This window comes from Neocloeon triangulifer, unplaced genomic scaffold, assembly GCF_031216515.1.
Source record: "Neocloeon triangulifer isolate White Clay Creek 2 clone unplaced genomic scaffold, ASM3121651v1 ptg000001l, whole genome shotgun sequence".
NCBI lineage: Eukaryota > Metazoa > Arthropoda > Insecta > Ephemeroptera > Baetidae > Neocloeon > Neocloeon triangulifer.
Genome location: NW_026775544.1, coordinates 10,458,371 through 10,473,960, shown reverse-complemented (window position 1 = coordinate 10,473,960; position 15,590 = coordinate 10,458,371). Strand labels below are relative to the sequence as shown.

The 15,590-nt window shown below is 34.4% G+C and overlaps 1 protein-coding gene across 5 annotated transcripts in view; it reads right to left on the bottom strand.

Annotated features, from left to right (window-relative positions):
- The window catches only part of LOC132198398 (uncharacterized), a 117,769-nt gene that overhangs the window by 47,551 nt on the left and 54,628 nt on the right, over nt 1-15,590 (bottom strand). The window contains exon 4 of one of the 5 annotated variants that reach the window (XR_009441978.1): nt 5,211-5,756. The exons of the other annotated variants lie outside the window; for them this stretch is intronic. The gene's annotated coding sequence lies outside the window, so the exon portion shown is untranslated. Of the gene's footprint in view, nt 1-5,210; nt 5,757-15,590 lie in introns of those variants that run through there. 5 annotated transcript variants of the gene reach the window in all.

Below are 15,590 nucleotides of genomic sequence, written 5' to 3'. Positions count from 1 at the left end.
TTATTGCTAAATCCAATTTCTGCCGCCGCACGCCTGATTTTTTTTTATAATTTGCGGTCTGCTTTTGTGATTCTTGTTAATGGGAGGTGAATATTTAATTTGAATGGGAACCGCTTTTTTAATTATTAACCTCCTCAGGTGTGTCACAACTTAGCTGTAAATATGAATTAAATTAATTTTATAGAGTCACTCGCGCTATGAACTCATTAGCAAGTTAGTGAGGTCTTAAGATGAAAAATTAAATTACTCAATCGGAACGCACACAATCTATAATTTGAACCTGTTTGTTATTCAACCCAAGTGCAGAATAATTGCTTTTGATCCGAAGCAAAAATTAGATAATTCCATATTCTAGCCGTAATTATTTCCTTGTAGGGAGCGCTACCGAAGCCAAAATTCGTTGCTTGCCCGCAGGCCTCGTCAGAGTATAGAGTTTCGAGTGGGCAGACACAAAACCGACGAAACAGTGTCACTCTCGCGCTGGAGGAGCCACGGGCGATCACACATACTTTACATAATTGGCTTGATTCTCATTAAATCGGTCGTAAATAAGTCAGGAATAATTCAGAAGAGCATAAATTGGACGCGGCTTTATAATTGGGCCCAGGCAACAATTGCTGTTGTTTGGACACATTTGAGCGCTCAATTATCACTGCAGATGAATGGCCCACTGGCCAGCATCTCCAAAATAATTGCACCAAAAATGAATGAAATGGAGCTGGTCAAAGAATTCTTCTCTCAACGCTCGGCTGATTTATATCTGGAATTTTCCTCTTAGGTCCAGCAAAGAAGTTATTTTAAACTGTTGTTTGCCCAGCTTTGTTTGCTAATCGTTAAAAAAATAGCAGAGAAACAGTAACTTAAATCTAGAATTAAGGAAAATTGTAAAATTTGTATACATTGCAGGTCCAGAAATTTCTGAATTATAAAAAATTTACCTCGTTTTTTTTTTCAATTTAAAAAAATAATAATACAAATTATTATAATAATAAGTAATTTAAATTTTCATTTTTAATGATTTCTCTCCTCTCCAATTATTATTGTAATATTTTGAATTTGGTTTATGCATTCTGAATGTAATTATAATTTATGGTTTTGCAGTTTCAAATATCTTAATTTATGACTTTCAACCTAGGTCTAGATGATATTAGTTTTTTAAATCAGTTATATAGTTTCAATATCTAATAGAAGCAGGTTATTTATATAAATAGTATTTAAATCACCTCTATTCCGCTCTAAAATAAAATTACCGGCTAAGTGTATGAAGAAAATCATAAATGATCAAAAGAAAACCAAGAAATAAAATAATTTAAATACCTTATTATAATAAAATACAAATACAAAATGAAAAAATAATCTAGTAAATGTAAAACAAAATAAATTAGTCTTAGCTTAATAATTAAATTTTATAAATGTTGTAACATTTTTTAAATAATACTCTAAATAATATTTAAATTTCCTATCATTAATTTGCAAACAAATATTTTGATACTATGTTATGGACGTTACTTCTTAAAATGAAAACAGCGGATTGGGTTTAGATCTCTGAATTACTTAATATTTAATTTGGACGAGTCCATGTGTGGCACAAAGTTGCCCTTGCTCATGAAACTAATAAAATTTTAACAAATTTTGCTTATTTTGTTCAAAAATTTCTCTAATTCAATGCAAACAGTATATGGAAAAATAAGCAATTTTTATAATTATAATGTATTCCTATAAGATTTGTAAGCCAAAACTACGTCTTCCCTGACTTGTTTTGGGAAAAAAATCATCTTTAGACTGGATCAAACACGTAACATATGAATTATTTATAACGTTGCTCTCCGCTATTATAGCAAATCGATCAAATCAATAAAAACGCCATAGAGTAAGACTAGACGGCTTAAGAGGTGGACAGATGCGATGGTATCTGTGGAAAATAAGCAGGCCCGTCTCGGCGTGAATATGCTACAAGCTCCTTCTCTCTCTTCCGATATTGCAAGATTTATTACAGCATTTTATCTGGCCGCTAACGAGAGGAATTAACTCAGAACTAAAAAGACACTGCAGGGGGCCGTCGCGAAAATAATATCCACGTTGAATATTCATGCTTGTTGCCGGGAATATCTGCAGCGCCTGATCTCGAGAGGCTGTCAACAATTAGGATCGGCCGCGGCGTGCACTTCACTTTCTTATCATATCACCCTGGCCGCGGCTTCAAATGTACACATTCCACAATTAAGATACGTTCGCTCTCTTCTTGCCCTCATTATCACGCCGGCCGCGGGGACAAGAAAAGTGCATTTGTTGCATAAATTCAGGTCTTGGAAAAATAATAATAATGAAATGCATCTCGGGTTTCAAGTCTACGTCGTGCACACACACACGTCTCTCTCGAAAATAAATATAAGTGCACCGCTGGATTGCAACAGAAACTACTAGTGAATATCATTATCATAATAATAAAGAGCCTGCAGTCTTGTTTACTTATATTTATTAATACACCACCCACTCCCGCAGCAATATCTTCATCAAGATTTAAAACGTTCTAATTTGAATCTCACTGCTTTAACGAGAGAGGGAGTTTTGATTTAGTCCCCTTCAAAAAGCTTTTACAATTCTACCCACAAATTTGAAATTTATACGCGACACTTTGAGTCTATAAATTTTTATCGCGAAGGGCAATAAATAAATTCGCCGTGATATATGCATTTGTTTAATACATAATGTGCAGCAAATCATTTGAATACTGAGAGCAGAAATATGCATTCTGTTCGCAAGCATAATGATAAATGGTCTTGTGGCTTTCTTTATCTATCTTCCGCACAATTCAATTGAGATATCAAGAATAAATCAAATTCGGAATTTATATTCAAGATACCTATGCACCTGTGTGACTGTATTTATGCTCCCACGTCGTCCACGTGTGGGCAGGTGAGATATTTTTTCAACGTTTTTTTTTTATTCAGAAGTTGATAACTTCTCAGAGCTGCCAGATCAGGTTTTGGGATCACATTTGAAATTTGCTTCAAGGAACACAAAACCACTTTTGTTTCCGACGTGGCATCAGGACGCTAATCACTCGAAAGATTCTTAACTCATCACCTTTCAGACCCACCTCACCCTGACACCCGTCACCTTAGGCCGGTTTCTCTCGCCAAACCGCCTCAGCCCCCCAAAATTAAGGCGTCATGCAAAAGAGATTCCTGCTCCAAACCACTTTCTTGCTGCTTCTTAATATTAAATTCTAAAGAAAGTTACTTTTATTTTAAATTCAGTTTTGGCCCAGCTTTTTTACTTTAATAAATAAATAGCCAACGAAAAAATGTGTGTCTGCAAATCTTCAACACTTAAAATAGAAAGAAAAGAAAAAGAGACCAATTAATTGAGACATTAAATTTTTTCATCAAGATATTTATCATAATAAAAGAAATTAAAAAAAAATTATTACACACAAAATTTAAGACTATTTATTACGGGAGCATACAATTAAGCTTAGTTAGTTTTTCTAGTCATTTTAAGCAAAATCAAGTTAAAAACTTAATTTCGATATTGTTTGAGGTTTTTATATCCAATTTTTTACAGAAACATTATAATTGAAAGAAAAATTTAAGAGAGGGAAATGTTGAGTTGTTCCACAAAGTGGCATTTAATTTTGACATCAAGTACCCTACTGTGCTTTATATTTAAAATAAGTCTAATTAATGTGAATTAAATTTAATGTAGCCCTATCAAATTTAGTTTCAACATTTCATGAACAGGTTCGAAAGCAGAAGTGTTTGTGGACAATTATTGCAATTAATATTCTTAAGCTTGACTGGCGGTAAAATAAAATAATTAAAAATATTAAAAAATATAAATTAATTTTACAAATTAATAATTATAACATTAAAAATTTTAAACTATAAATTAAAAATAAAATTATTAAAAAAAATGAATTTTGTGTTTAAAATTTTAATCTTGTTTAAAGGATAAATATTTAAAAAGAAAATGCAATATTAATATAATTATTATAAATGCTTTATTTCTATAAGACAAAGTAAATTAAAATTTTGTTAATGGAAATATTAATCTTGGCTAAAATATTTTAATTTCCATACTTAAAGATTTTCAATGAACATTCTACAGGTCTAATGAGATCATTAAAATTGAGAACCAGGCAATTGTACTGGGCCAATCTTTTACTTTTTTTGCAGAGAATAGTGATCTTATAGGGCGAATTTTTTCGTTACCTATACACAGTCTTAATTACACGTTTAGCCACTTTCCGATGACGCCAGAGGAAGAAAGGCCCGCGATCTACATTCCACGTTGGTCGTCAATTCAAAATTAAAAAAGCAGAGCGTCGTCTCGGGTTACTATTTATTACAAATTTATGCGGCCTGGCGTCCCAACATATAATTTCCAATCAGCTAAATTAATACAAAATTAGCATGTGCTTTCCCCGTGCGCGCCTTCACGGTTTGAAATGAAATCGAACTTTACGCTCGATAAATATGAAAATATCTCATATAAATATATTTTAATGCACAAACCAGTAATTGCCTCTTTGTATCGGCGCATTAAATTTTATGTGAGCGCGCTGAAAATTGAAAATAAATTAGTCACGCTCCTACACTGGCTTGGTGTCGCCCCTGGTTTGTTTCGATCCACCCAAATTTTCGCATAATTAAAATTATCAGATGGGCTCATCGTTCGGGTAATTAATGCAGAAGACACACAATTTTTAGGACCAACTCTAGCTGCTTTTTTGATTGATCTCTTCGCGTTTTAAGTTATATAGGCTGAGCAGGCTACACCCTTTGGGAACCACACCTCGGAGAATGCCCACATTTAATAATAACGCTGCTTTTTAAAAGCGGCGGAGAAGAGTGAGTATGCGTGTAGTAAAAATTAAGTAGTGAGGAGTTGCTAGAAAGAAGAGATGCCGCGGCCTCTAATCTCGCCGTGTACACACACACACGTAATTGACGTGATTGGGCACTTTTGAGAAATATATTCCTCTCCTTTCAAGTGCCAGAATTTATAATTTATTATTTAAAGCAAAAATCGCCTATCTTTCCGTTGGAGAAGACTTTCTGCCATACCACAGCGGGATGTAAATTTTATATTTTATTGAGGCAATCAATATATAAGCATCTTAAAACTGAAAAATAATTGACGTTTACAGCTTCATTTGTGTATTGGAAAGGGTGTAAAAAATCGATTCGCAATCAAACAAGTTCTGGGACTGGGAGTAAAAATATTTATTCGGTAGCGCTAAATTTTTATTTGCAATTAAAATTCTGATGACGACAAAAATAAGTACCGACTCCTTCTTGCAGATTCAAATAAGGCTATTAAATATAAGTGCCTCTGGTTTGAATAAAAATTACTCCGATTAATTGCGCTTAAAGGGGAACGCCATTAATACTCCGCAACCGATTTTTATTCTGATGAAAAATTATTTTAACAAGGAACATATATTTTCTTACATTAAAAATAAATAAGAGGTGTATGAGGGTGAAAAGCTTAAAAATAATGCAAATAATTTGGAATTGATGTTTATTGCTCCTGTTTTTGGGGAGTCTCATTTATTCATCTGTATATTTGCAGAAAAAAAATTTCTGAAGATTGGCGACGTTCCCTTGCAAGTGCTATCGACCGGAATCGCGATTTTTATTGCCGAAAAGGGACTTGGCGATTACATCATTCTGGCGGCGGCGGTACCCGCGAGGGATCCTAGTGGTCGGACACGTTGGCGCACAAACGGCAGCTTTGGGTGAGCCCACGACCTGTAATCAACATCATTTGCCGGGTTAGATAGTGATTTGCCGCAAATGGGAGGGTAATTTATGCACATGCACCCATACGAGAAGTAGTATTTGAAAGAAAGATGCTCTCGCCGCGAACGGTGTATGTTATTTAAATAATGAGAGAGAGTGCAAATTGTTTAGCCAAAATGTTTCATATTTACGACCACCTATCTAAGTGCCTAGGTATCGTCGTTCGCGATCTCAGCCGTTCGGACACTGGGTGGATTGTTATTTGAATGAAATAATGCTGCTTTTATCGCGCGTCTATCAATTTTTATAGAAATTAAATATGGCTCGCGCCGACAGAGAATTCTATCCTCGCAAATCGTTTTATAATATGTACAGGTGGTCGCGGTTTTATAGGAGGAGGTGATACTTATTTAACGCCAAGTGGGTTGATAAGCATGTACACTGCTTTTTCAAAATGATTAATGAATTGCAGATGAAATCCCCATTTTGTTATTATATATTAAATTTTAAATTTATGGTTGTCTGAGTAATGAGCAGATTGCCGTGCGACGCCTCATTTCAGGAGCACCTTCCTTGCTTGTACATTATTTTTCACTCGTGTGTGCGTAGCGGAGGAACAAATTTAAAACATCTTCAACAAGATGATGAATCGCTTTGCAGACCAACGAAAACGTTTATTTATTCGATTGAAAATACGCCTGGAAGGAGAGCAGCAATGCGACATATGAAGCTCATATAAGCGTTTTTCGATTTTTTATTTACATTTATACGAGAGAGAGCAAAAGAAGATTGTGAAACCTTCCTTTCTCACACAAAGTTCCCTCCGAGTGTGAATTCAAATGAATCTCGTTTGGTGTGAAATGAAATAATGCACTTTTTATTATATAAAAACGCACTTAAGTGCGCAAACCTGTTGAAAGCAATGGCACATAAAATATGCAAATTCGCCAACGTGTGCTTTACGCTAATTTATTCACGTTTAATTAGGGTGTGAGCACGATTGAACAGGTGAAATTCTACATAAAACTATACTCGCGAGAGAATATAAATATTTTTTATTTCCACGCACTGCATTTTTTTCTGCGAGATTCTCTCTGTTCTCATTAAGGACGTGATTTGGTTATCGAAACACGAGAATCAGATAAAAAGCTGCTCGATTTCCAGAAATCAAGCCGAACGAGCCTTGCATAATATGGAAATGTCGCGCTGCAGATTGTATGCAGCTGATTGCGTGTGCTGAGAAAATCAGTCAGCCCTGCATGACGTGCTAAAACGTCTTTGCTGCAAAATTATAATATGCGGATGAGATGCGATAACACCTGTTTTCTCGCATTTTATTGAGAACTTCAGTGCAGACAGACATGAATTTCAAACAATCCGGTGTGAAATGTGGCTGCGAAATAAAATCAAAAGATTGCAGTGAAGAGTCAAGTTTTATTTAATGTAATTTTTATTTATGCTTATCGAACTATCATGTGCTTTACACAATGACAAATACATACTTTTTAATTTGATCTTCATGGTTAAAATCATTATTAATCTATATAATTTAATTAGTTGGAGAGTTTTGGCGTGATGTGGTAGAAAATTCATATGTAATTAACAAATAGTGTAGTACATAGTGGTTATCGAAACACTGCCGAGTGTGGTGTCAATTTTTTATGAAAGGTCTTCTTCATGTTTTCACTTGTATCAGTGGAATACTTATATGAATTATCTGGACATCAATAAAGTGATAATAACAAGAGTTAAGGTGATTAAATGTTGTAAGAAAATTTAAAACTGTTATAATATTAAAAAGTAATCTTAAATAAATATAAATGTTATTCATAATTTATAATTGAAATATATAGAAAAAACATCACAATCAAAAGCATTTTTGGTTTTTTTTTAGTAATTAGTTTATAACTAATCGCTAAATTTGAAAGTATAAAACCAAACAAACAATTCAGATGAAGACATTAGCTGTCAAAGACAACTGTGATTGCAAGTCAGGAATTGATACAGAAATAATCCTCTTACTCTCTCTCAGCTGCAATTGTGTGCGTTATTTTCTCGCGGTGCAGCCCCTTAAGACAGTTGGGAAGAGATAATAACGTGGCTACTCCGCCGCATCCAACCAAGATAAATAGGTCTGCAGCACGCAAGCTGGTGCAGGATATTTACTTTATATTACCCAAGCAGATTGACGTTCAGACAATGGTAATAACAAGCCATTTTTTTTGCATTCCGATCGAACTGTGTAATTTTTAAAATTTTCCAAGAGAGAAATTCGCTCTCTCGAGTGAGCAGAGGTCAGTTAAGTGTGCACCGACGAGAGAGAGATGATAAATGAGAAACGTTCGTTATTATATTTTCATTAATAAAGCTCTGCGAGATGTTTCTCGGTTCTCTCGTATCAAAACGAGAAGATCTGGATATTTGTGACAGGCGCTTTATGGTTTGTTGTTTCTCGACGCTGTCAGACTGAAAATCAAAATGTTTATGTGAATGAGTGCGCGCGCGTTGATCACACCGAGCGGCCCGGCTGCAGTGACAAGCGGAATTCCATATTATTTTCTTCCTTGCTCAATCGCCGCGCAACTGCTCGCTTTTGACGCTTTTGATTAAGTGCCGGTGATATTTCGAGTGTGCATTGCGTTTGACAGACGCAAAGAAAGTGATGAATTTTCCATCTTGATCAAAAGTTTTATAAACGTGGAAATTGGATAATTTGTGCTGTTTATGGCATTAATGCTTCTCTCATCTCTCATAGTTGACTTGAAATAAATAATTTGCATTTCATTTGGCAGTTGCTATGGTTGCTATTTATAAGCAAATGTTTGTATCTTCATTAGAAAATTTTATTGAACACAAATGTATACGACTTAACAGGAGAAGAAATACATTTTATACAATACAATTAACAATTATATTATTATTAATTATGTTACTTATCTATCTTACGAGCAGCTTCAGACAAACTTTGCACACCACATTTGCTATAGCTTGGAAGTAACATTTAACGTTTTTCAAATAAATTCATTGTAATTAAAAATTTGCATTGCATTAGTTTTAAAAAGAAAGAATCTGAATGAAATTTCAATGTTAATTAGTGTAATTAGCATCTGAAATTTAAATTTTTAAATTGGACTCTTGGGTTAAAAGGAAGTAAGAAGACAAGTTAAAAGAATTAAACCAAATAAGGAAAAGGCAGTTCCATTATAAAAAGAAAAAATTATTTAAGTAAGTAAATTAGTTTAATTTATAAATGCAAAGTGCACATTATATGAACAATCCAGAAAACAGTCAAACAACTTTTTATTGCAGCCCTAGTTTTAATATTTTTCTTTCTTAAATATAAAATGTAAATCACTAAAATTTAAGCTCGCAAAGTTGTTCTGCCCTAAAAACTTTTAGCTCTGCAAATCAAGTTTCGATCGGCCCACTCATATTTACGAATTTTTGAGCATCTGTCAGACGAATATGTGGCCAAAAAGCTAAAGCAGCTTTCCAAAGTGGTTGTCCGACATGACAAGATTATGGGGGCTCGATTGTAAATTAAAATAAACGTCCCAGAAAAGGCACGCAGATGCAGCACGCGAGTGATCTCATGTACACATTCGAGTGCATATCGGCAGCCGTATATTTTATTTGAACAGCGCCCTCCTCCGCACTCGACCTGCGTGACCTCACTTAAGGTTAACGCGGCGCGGTTGTGGGAACGGCGCCGTTTTGCTGAATTATGTCATTTTGGAGGTGAAAATTATTATACATTGTTTGCCGTTAAAGATTTTATGGGAAATTACGATATTATATAATTGAATTTGCCCATTCCCATGTGTTGTGTGTATGCGGAACGAGCACCACATTTCATATTTTCCAATGCACTGCATATACGTATACATATAATATTATTTTTAATGAGAACACACTCCTTGCAGTGCTCGCAGTGTGTCCATAAACATTTCACGGTTTGAAATATAATAAATGTAACTGCTGCCCCGCCAGTAAACACTTTTCAATGCGAATTAATTAGCGTTATTATTATTCTTTACGATGCTAATTTACACCGTTCGTGTGTACACACGCAGACACGTAAACGCACGTGTTATTTCAAATCATTAAATGCATGAGGCGTGCCCCCTCGGCAAATGTGTAATAAATTAAATAATTTGAGCAATCAGAAGCGTATAAGGGCGGTCTGCATTATCCTCGCGCGACCTCCTGCACGGCTCTTTGGTGCGCATTCGAGTTTCAATAATTGTTATCTCTGCATCTGCAATAAATTAAAATCGTAATCGTCTGCGTGTGTGTATTTTCCTTTCGAAATGAGAAAAACAAATGCTTTGCTACAAAAACCAGTGCATTTAATTTGACATTGATTATTAAATAGTTCATTAAAAAATATATTATTGCAGATATTTGATCCATGAGTATATAAGCTGAACGAATGAAACACATTGAATCACAAAATTAAACTGCATGGGACTGATCGAAAAAAGCTGAATTGCGCGGCCATAAACTAAAGACAGAAATGACCTGTTTGACTTAACGTAATTTGAGCTGTAGTTTTTTTGTCACGAGTAAGCACAGTATATAAAAATCTGATAAAAATAAAAACAAGGAAAGTGGCAGTCGGAAGTATCAGGCAGCTTGATAACATTGAATAGAAAATTATTGTGAAATCATTATTTCTTGTATTTTTCTCTCTTAATCGTCAAATTTAAGTGTAGCTACATGGTATTTTTTTTATAATGTGATCATTATGGGCAGTGAAAGCCTCTGTAAAAGATCAATAAACATAGTATGGAACTAATAAATCCACAAACCTGGTACCTGGACTAGTAACTGGCAAAAGAAAACCATCTTAGAATCTTAATATAGTTAATATAATTAATTAATAAGTTATCAATATCGAGTGCTTAGTTTAAAAGCATATTATTGAAGTATTCAGAATATTCAGATGATGCATGAATTTAATTTATATATTTTATATGAGTTAACATAAATTATAGAACAAATAGTGCCATTACTACCACTGACAATATTTAATCCTTTAAATAAAATTTAAAATTTAAAAAAAATATTTATTACTAAAATAATATTTTGAGTTAAAATATTTTTAATTTTTTTTTTATTTATATTTTAATATTAAAAATTTAATTTAAATGCAAAATTATTTTAAACTGGTTTGCATGCACTTTTTTACTTTAATTATTAGAATAATTACAGTTATTTTTATTTAATTTTTTTATTGTTTTTAATATTATTTGTAATTTTTTTAAACCACAGCCAACTTTCAGTATCTTTTGAAATGAGAAAGACAAGAAGCTGTGAAACTAATCTGCGTTAAGAATTTTTCCCTGCATAGCAAGGGATTCATGTGACCAAGTTTCTTGAATTACACGCGGTCTCCTCCAGAGTTTGCGGTGTTAGAGATCAGAAGCGCGTTCACACCTTTTTTTGCAAACCGACCTCAGAGCAGGTCTCGAATTTGTGAAATTTCCTCATTTGGGATAGAGAAAGGAATCTTCTGAGTGAAGTAGGTTTTGTCTGCAGGAGCGCGTCCAGTAGCCGGTCAAGTGCCGCGAGCTTTGTGTGTATCGTAATTGCATAATTACACACCTGTCAGTGTGCGTCTGGCGCGCGTTATTGTGGCCAAAATCATGCAAATTGCCGAGAGAGTGTGTATAATTGTGATGTTGTAAATCAATCCAGCAGCCATGTTTATATTTGTTTAGGACCACAAGTATGACGCAGTGCCTTTGCTAATTACCGCTGAGTGGACAGTGGAAAAAAATGCGTCAGGTGCTAAAGGGTTATTTTCTGTTAGCCAATTACATTGAGGAAAAATTAAAACTGGTATGAAAATTAAAAATGGAGCTGAACAAAATAAGCAAAAAAAATTAATACTTCAACTCTCCTTTTTTACTTCAATTGAGCAATAATGTACTAACGTTATAGGCAATTGTTATTCGAACTTCGTCCTTTTTCAATTCAATTTTCAGTTTCGGTCAAATTTCTTATTTTTAGATCACTTATTATAAAACAGACAATTTAAAATGGATTGTATTAAAATTTAAAAAAAAAACATAATTATGACAAAAAATATTTTCCATTATGAGAATTGATCATTTTCACTTTAAGTTGGCAAAATTATTGTTAAGAAGTTTAAATTAAGCATTTTTTTTTCAAAATTGATTGAAATATGAGAATAATACTGTTGTCTCCTTTCATCCAAAATAAACTCTCATAACGCGTATGACTAACAACGTGTGGCGAGAGCAGTCCAGTTTTCGGCGCCTATCCCCTCAAGGGTAGCGCAGCGGTCATTGTACTTACCTGGGCCGCCGCATTTTTTTTGCCATTAGTTTCTTCTCGATCTCCACTCTCCGCGTGATAATCAAAGAAAGGCTCTCTCTCTTTGTGCGAAATAATTAGCAGGGGCACTCGGCCGGCTAATACACATCCGCGACGCCAAATTACTTTTTGTAATTAGCGGTGCAGGCATTAGGCGTGTGTGTGTTTGTATGACTCCGGGTGTTGTACACATGCTTTCGCAGAGAGTTGCAAAAAGTTTCCAGTCCCGCAGGCTCTCTGTTGAACAAACAACTCGCAGATTGAGAGGTGAGGAGTGAGTCCGACGAGCAAATAAATAAAAACGCGCGTCTCGAGATGCTCATTAAATTTGATGGAAGTTCGGCCAGCTTCTTTAATTGAGCGGTTTGCTGTCGAATTTGCATTTGGTTAGGCGCTCGTAGCAATTGCTTTTCGGTAATTAAGCTGTCTTAGGCCATCTGCATAATTTTGTGCTTAATTAATCCATCTAATAAAAATAAAGTATGTGTGCTAGAAATTATGATGTGTCGAGCTGAGCAGAAAGGCGTTAAAATTTAATTTTCCATCCTTTCATCTTCATTCAAAATTGTTCATTTTCTAATATAACGATTTGTGGAATTAATTTAAATACATAATCATTTAAAATTTACACTTAATTCTGGAAAAAATTTGTTAATTAAAATCTTTCTGTATTATGACTCATCAACGAAATCAACTCCTTTCAAGTGTAAAAGTATAAATAATTGCAATCCTAATAAAAAATATTAACTTTTGAACGTTTGATCATCTTAACATAAAATTCTGACAAATTTTATTTCTTTAATAATTTATTATGTTGCTTTTATGATGCTAATCAATCTTCATTCTCAATGCTTTTGTATTTTGAAATAAAACTATTGGCCCCACTTTTAAATTACCGTCGATAGGACGCATTCCGCCGGACGGGTCAGACAAGCGGTAATGCGCGTTCTTTTTTCTCATACGAATCGGGCAGGCCCGAGGGAGGACCAGCCGCTTTTGATTTCAACTCGCTGCATGCTCACACTTCTGTCAGGCTCGTTTAAAATCATATGACTTGACAGCCGGCCGCTGCCACCACAAAAAATAAAAGAGAGCTAAAGAGCTCGAGGGAAAAAATCTGCGCAAATCTGCGCCGTGTTTCTTTTTTTTTTCACTCTCCGGCTGCGAAAATATTTCCCATTTCGAGAGTTTAAGCCAGAGATAATTAGGCGGTTTCATTGTCAATCGGTGACATATTTTGGGCCACCCGGACACGCACTGCACTTGGCGGCGAACCGCTTTTTTGCGACAAAGGAGATATGCAAAAAAGACTCTCGATCGCTTTCTCTGCTCCAATTGAAATGGCGATGTTACACATCCGATAGTGAAGCCAATTAAGCCTCTTTTTATAAACCAGAACAGCTAATTTTCGCACATCATGTCTTTCCAATTTCGATTGAACATAGGTCTAATGTTCGACCCAGTCCATTTACATAGCCATTAGCGTCATTGGATTTGTCGCGAGGTGTTATTAAAGTTTATTTAAGTCCAGAGGGAAAAAAACGAGTGACTCCACCGGAGCTATAAAAAAGTAGAGGCAAAAACCGGCTATACTTTTAAAAGTTTCAATTTTAAAAGTGGATGTTGAGTTTGTAGGTGGCTTATCAGGGAAAAACATAGAAGTTCTGATTTTAGGAGTTCATATATTAATGAGTGCTAAAGTTGGAAACACGAAAAAAATTTAAATTTATTGCTCTTTGACCCCAAATTAATTTTTGATCCCAAAAAGTGAACCATTATTAAAAATAATAACTTTCTTGCATTTGAATGATTACATATAATTGATCATATTTATACATTAAACATCATTAACCCTTTTTAGTAATACTGAATAAAACATTCATTTATTAACGACAACTATAGTAATTCAGCTTATTCGAAATTGACATAAATTAAAGTGGGGTAAGAAAAAAATTAAATAAAAAGATGGTAAACATCAGGGAATGAATAGTCACGATACACATTAAAATAAGATATTTAAAAAATAATATATAATAATAATAATTTAATTATCAAAAATATTCAAATTTCTTCTGCAATAATAGACAAAAAGGCAATATAGGATATGTATAAGCCACAAAAACAATAAATTTATTAAATAGTATTTTCTTTATAATAGATTTGCATAATACATTATATTTATTTGTTTTTGACGTTTGTCGGAACGTGTCATTTGTCACGTGAGTAAATCGAGGAGGCATCTCTGCGTTCCTCCCACATTATTGTCAGGCGTGGCCGGTTGGAATGAAATTTATGCAGCGTATGAGCGGAGTGATTGATGGCGGCGTTTGACAAAGTATAGAGGAAAAAATTGAGTTACTTTCTTCTGAGGCTATTGTCACTGCGATCGTGAGAAAAAGTCGCGCACCATGGGAACGTTCTTTGTTCCACCATTTCAATCAGCTTCATTTTTCTCGTCGATCGAATCATTAATTAAAAACTTGGAGTTTAACGACCGGGGCACCTGCAAGAGTATAACAAAAAGCATTTTCGCCATCTGATAAAGCGAGGGTATTGGTGAGAGAGTGCAGGAGATTTCAGATAATTCTCGATTGAAACGCTCGCTTTTCCCCATCTTGGGTCGATCTATCTCTTGGGCTGTCACTGGAAATTCTCCAGGATGCACGTCTTAATAATCGCCAGAGCCGCTGGAGAGTGAGATTAAAATCTAATTACGTCTCAATTAATATATATGGTCAATATCTGCGCAATCGAAATGTAGTTTATAATAACTAGGCTTGCGGTCGTTTTGCAATAATTAAGAAATTACTTTGCTATATCTCGGTATGCCGAAATTTGCGAAATCTCGATTAGGCCGCCAGAGTTTGAAAATAATTGAGGCGAGAAAACAGTTCCTGAATGCCTTTGTGTGGTGCTGCATAGTATAATAATAGTCGCCTGTGTTCTCTGAAACAAATTGAGGGCTCTATATAATTTGGCTTTTACTACAATTTTACTGCCTAGAGAGCAATAAACGTTTGGATTTGCTGAACACACACGTGTTTCTTCGTTAATTTCAGGTGATAAATATTATTAAGATTGGGCTTAGAATTGACCACTAAAATTCAAATGAGCAGCGTATTTGAACCGAGGGCCATAAACTTTGCATGACTGATGGTTGAATGCAGTGGCCTCAATTTTTATTCTCACGTCAGCAAATTAATAGATTTGTTTATGCAAAATAGAGAGCGGAAAAAGTTAACAGAGATCTCAATAATAAGCCAAAAACAATTCCTTTCAACAGTATCGACCAAAGATTGGCACGTAAAATTTGTAGAGTTGGCAAAATCAAGGGTTAAAATATTAAAAACAATAAATTTATGAGAAAGAATTATACAAAAATTGCAATATAAATTCTTTTAAAACAATTGAAAAGCATTTTTTTATCAGCACCCATTGAGCAAAAATAATGGAAATTGAAATACATACACATTATTTTTCGCAACACGTCAATACAAAGAG